Consider the following 6,193-nt stretch of genomic DNA (forward strand, 5'->3'; position numbering starts at 1 on the left):
AGTGAAACAGTCCCAACACATAGGACAAATTAGAAAACAAGCAGCAGGGAGAAGAAAAACTACAAGCAACCAAGCAAGTTCTCAGGGAGAAGACACAACACAAAAAGAAAACCACCCACTAGATTTCAAAAACAGTGACTTGGAAGAACTTCTGAGCCTTCCAAAAAGAGAATTTAAAATTGCCGTAGTTAAAAAACTGACAGAAGTCATTATGGAAAACAACGATCAAAAGAATGAAATTGAGTCCCTAAAGAGGAAAGTGAAGGAAATGCAGGAGATCAAAGGATTAACAGAAGAGCTAAAGAACTCTGGGAAAAGCAGTGATAACAGAATAGATGAAATGGAAGAACGAATAAGCACTCTCAAAGACACAGAAATAAAAAAAAAAGAGAGAGAGAGAGAAAAGGAAAGAGAATTACAAATGAAAAAGACTGAAGAAAGACTTTGGGAACTATCTAACTCTATGAGGAAAGGAAATATAAGAGTTATAGGAATCCCAGAAGGAGAGGAGAGAGTCCTAGGAACAGAGGAAATATTCAAGGAAATAATTGAAGAGAACTTCCCAAACGTGAAGAATGAGCTGAAAATAGACATATAAGAAGAAAGAAGAACAACAAACTTCCATGATGAAAGGAAAAATACAGCAAGATACATAATAGTAACGCTCTCAAGAATCCAGGACAAAAAAAATAATGAAGCTGACAAGAGGGAAGAAACAGATAACATACAAAGGAAAACCAATAAGGCTGACATCAGATTTCTACAAAGAAACACTACGGGCAAGGAGAGAGTGGAGAGACATAGTCAACAGACTCCAAGACAACAAATGCCAGCCAAGACTACTCTATCCTGCAAAGCTCTCCGTCCTCTATGAAGAAAGAATAAGGACCTTTCCAGACAAACAGAAACTCTGGAATTTCATTATGACTAAACACCCACTCCAAAAAATACTACAAGGAGTCCTAAAGCCAGAACCAACAGAGGGATGAATAACAACGAAACAAGGCCAATAAAAAAAAAAAGAAAGAAAGAAAGAAAGAAAAGAAAAGAAAAACAAAGTTATTAACAGAGTAAATAAATAAAATCAGAGGAAAAACAAACACAATGGCAAATACAGATGCTAACATATCAATATTAACTCTAAATGTAAATGGACTAAACTCTTCAAAAAAAAAAAAAAGACACAGAGTCGCAGCCTGGATTTAGAAGCAAAACCCAAACTTTAGCTGTCTCTAGGAAATACATTTAATTACAAAAGATAAAAATAGACTGAAATAACAGGATGGAAAACAATCCTACAAGCAAATGGACCAAAAAAGAAGGCAGGAACAGCTATACTTACATTAGATAAAACAGATTTCAAACTCAAAAAGGTAAAAAGACACCCCAACGGTCACTACATTATGATCGAGGGGACAATACTTCAAGAAGAAATAACACTCATTAACATATACTTACCGAATGAAGGAGCTCCAAAATATAGCAGACAACTATTATCATCTCTGAAAATAGACATCAGAGAAAATACATATGTAGTAGGAGACTTCAACACACCACTATCAACAATGAATTGATCAATGAGACAAAAAATAAGTAAGGACACTAAAGCTCTAAATAAGGATTTAGAGCTTATGGGCTTAACAGACATCTATAGAGAACTAAACACAAAAAACTCTGAGTACACATTTTTCTCAAGTGCACACAGATCACTCTCCAGGATCGATCACATACTGGGACACATGACAAAAATCAACAGATACACCAAGACTGAAATCATACCAACCATCTTCTCTGGCCACAAAGGCATCAAACTAGAAATAAACCATAAAAAGAAGGCAAGGAACTCTCTTACTTCATGCAGATTGAAACCCACACTACTAGAAGACCACTGAACTAATGAAGAGATCAAAGAAGAAATTAAAAAATACTTTGAGTTGAATGACAAGGCGAACAACAATTTCCTAAATGCATGGGACACAGCAAAAGCAGTAATAAGAGGAAAATACATAGGAATAGAGGCTCACATCAAGAAACAAGAAAGAACTCAAAGAAACAACCTAATCACCCATCTCAAAGAACTAGAAAAAGAACAACAAAAAAACCCAAAACCAGTAGAAGAAAAGAAATAATAAAAATCAAAGCAGAAATAAATGATATCGAAACTGAAAAAGCAATCCAAAAGATCAATGAAACAAAAGTTGGTTCTTTGAAAAAATAAATAAAACAGGCAAAGCCCTAGCCAGGCTCACAAAGGAAAAATGGGAGAAAGCACAAATAAATAGGATCACAAATGAAAGAGAGAAATCACAACAAACACAGCAGAAATTAAAAGAATAATCAGAAACTACTATGAACAGTTATATGCAAACAAGTTCAACAATCTAGAAGAGATAGGCAAATTCCTACAACTCTATAATCACCCAAAGCTAGATAAAGAAGAAATAGAACACATAAACAGACCAATTACAAGCAGTGAAATTGAAATGGTAATAAAAAAACCTACCCAAAAACAAAAGCCCAGGACCAGGTGAATTCTACCAAACATTCAGAAATGAATTAGTACCTATCCTTTACAAACTCTTTCAAAAAATTGAGAAGGAATGAATAATACCAAACACAATCTATGAAGTCAACATTATACTAATACCAAAACCAAACAAGGACAAGACAAAAATAAGAAAACTACAGGCCAATCTCTCTAATGAATATGGATGCAAAAATCCTCAATAAAATTTTAGCTATCAGAATCCAACAATGTATCCATAAGATAATTCACCACGACCAGGTAGGGTTTATTCCAGGAACACAAGGATGGTTCAACATCTGAAAATCAAACAATGTAATCCAACACATCAACAAAAAGAAACATAAAAACCATATGGTAATATCAATAGATGCTGAGAAAGCTTTCCACAAAGTACAACACCCATTCATGATAAAGGCCCTTAAAATTCTGGGGATACAAGGAACATACCTCAACATCATAAAGGCCATATATGACAAGCCAACAGCCAGTATCATTCTCAATGGCGAAAAGCTGAAAGCATTTCCATTAAGATCTGGAACAAGACAAGGATGTTCACTCTCACCACTACTTTTCAATATAATACTAGAAGTCTAGCCAGAGCAATAAGACAAGAGAAAGACATACAAGGAATCCAAATAGGGAAGGAAGAAGTGAAACTATCACTATTCACAGATGATATGATAATATACATAGAGAACCCCAAAAACTCCACAGAAAAACTAATTCAACTCATCAATCAGTTTAGTAAAGTGGCAGGTTACAAAATCAACATGCGAAAATCACTAGCCTTCCATTACACAAACAATAAATCTGAAGAAGAAGAAATGAAAAAAAAAACATTCTTTTACTATCGAAGCAAAAAAAAAAAATCAAATACTTGGGAATAAACCTAACAAAAGAGATAAAGAACTTATACAAAGAAAACTATAATAAACACTGTTAAAAGAAATAGAAGAAGACAAAAAGAAATGGAAAGACATTCCCTGCTCATGGATTGGAAGAATTAACATAAAAGGGCCATCCTACCAAAAGCAATTTACAGATTCAATGCTATTCCAATAAAAAGTTCAATGTCATTCTTCAAAGAAATAGAAAAAATATTGAATAAATTCATATGGAACCACAAAAATCCCAAATAACCAAAGCTCTCCTAAAAAAAAAAAAAAAAAGAAGGGCATGGAGGCATCACACTCCCAGATTTAAAACTATACTACAAAGCCATAATAATCAAAACAGGATGGTACTGGAACAAGAACAGACACATGGACCAATGGAACCCAATAGAAAATCCAGAAATAAACCCACAGATTTATGGTCAATTAATCTTAGACAAAGGAGGAAAGAATATGCACTGGAGCAAAGAAAGTTTGTTCAATAAATGGTGCTGGGAAAACTGGGTCGCTGCATGCAAAAGAATGAAGCTTGACTACTACCTCACACCATGCACAAAAACCAACTCAAAATGGATTAAAGAACTAGACATAAGATCTGAAATCATAAACTATATAGAAGGAAATATAGATGAAACACTACATGACATGCACATCAAAGACATCTTCACAGACACCTCACCCAAAGCAATGATAGTGAAGGCAAAGATAAACAGCTGGGACTACATCAAATTAAAGAGCTTCTGCACAGCAAAAGAGACAATAACCAAAACAAAGAGAAACCCCACCGACTGGGAGAAAATTTTTGCACCCAACACTAATGGTAAAGGACTGATCGCAAAAATCTACAAAAAGCTGATGAGACTCAACAAAAAGAAAGTTAATAATCCAGTCAGAAAATGGGCAGAAGAGCTAAAAAGAAACTTCTCCAAAGAGGTAATGCAATGGCCAACAAGCATATGAAAAAATGTTCAACATCACTTGTAATCAGGGGAATGAAAATCAAAACTACAATGAGATATTATCTTACACCAGTGAGAATGGCACATTAAAAAAAACTAGCAACAACAAATGTTGGCGAGGATTTGGAGAGAAAGGAACTCTCCTACACTGCTGGTGGGATTGAAACTGGCCCAACCACTATGGAAAGCTGTGTGGAGATTTCTTAATCTACTAAAGATAGAGCTTCCATATGCTCCAGCAACTCCACTCCTAGGTATTTACCCAAAGAACACAAACATTAATTCAAAAGGACACCTGTACCCCTATGTTTATAGCAGCACTATTTACAATAGCTAAGCTTTGGAAACAACCCAAATGCCCCAAAATAGAAGACTGGATCAAGAGGGTGTGGTACATATACACAATGGAATATTACTCGGCAATCAAAAAAGATAAACACATGCAATTTGCAGCAACATGGATGGAGCTGGAAGGGATCATGATCAGCGTAATAAACCAGAAAGAAAAAGAAAAATACCGGATGGTCTCACTCATAGCAGGAATCTAGAAAACTTAAATAAGGGACCAGGAAAAAGAATAACTATAAGAAAGTAAAAATCAAAATCAACAAACAACTATAGACCAGAGACATACTACAGTGGGGGTTGGGGGAGTAGAAGAGGGATTAGGGTCAGAAAAAGGGGTTAGGAATTGTATGGGGAATATAACCAAAATGAAAATGCATACATTATGCAAATAGAAAAATGATGTAAGAATTATATAAAATAACATAATTTATCTTTTTTGAATGCTGAGTAATATTCCATGGTTACACATGCAATTTGCAGCAACATGGATGGTGCTGGAAGGGATCATGCTCAGTGAAATAAGCCAGAAAGAAAAAGAAAAATACCGGATGGCCTCACTCATAGCAGGAATCTAGAAAACTTAAATAAGGGACCAGGAAAAAGAATAACTATAAGAAAGGAAAAATCAAAATCAACAAACAACTATGAACCAGAGACACTCTACAGGGAGTGGGGGGTGGGGAGGGGAGGAATTGGGGTCAAAATAAGGGGGTTGCAATTGTATAGGGAATATAAAAATAAAATTTATAATAAAAAATAAAAATCATGAAAATAAAAAAATAACATAATTTATTGAAAATATATATGTTTTCATGAAAAAAAAAAGAAATGGACAGAAGAACTTAAAAGACATTTCTCCAAAGAGGAAATGTAAATGGCCGACAGGCATATGAAAAAATGATCAACATCCCTTATAATCAGGGAAATGCAAATCAAAACCACCCTGAGATACCACCTTACACCAGCAAGAATGGCACATATCAAAAAAAACAAGCAACAACAAATGTTGGCAAGGATGTGGTGAAAAAGGAACTCTCCTACATTGCTGGGGTGGGGGGTGAAAACTGGTCCAACCACTATGGAAAACTGTCTGGAGGTTCCTCAGTCTACTAAAAATGGAATTACCAAAAGATTCAGCAATTCCACTCCTAGGAATCTACCCAAAGGACACAAAACCATTGATTCAAAAGAGCACCTGTACCCCTATGTTTATTGCAGCACTATTTACAATAGGTAAAACCTGGAAACAACCCAAATGCCCAAAAATAGATGACGGGATCAAGAAGACGTGGTACATATACACAATGGAATATTACTCAGCAATCAAAAAAGATAATCTCATGCCATTCACGGCAACGTGGATGGAGCTAGAAGGAATTATGCTCAGTGAAACAAGCCAGAAGGAAAAAGAAAAATATTGGATGGTTTCACTTATAGCAGGAATATAGGGGACCCAATAAGACATA

The sequence above is a fragment of the Talpa europaea genome, assembly GCF_964194135.1.
Source record: "Talpa europaea genome assembly, chromosome: 9".
Classification (NCBI taxonomy): Eukaryota; Metazoa; Chordata; class Mammalia; order Eulipotyphla; family Talpidae; genus Talpa; species Talpa europaea.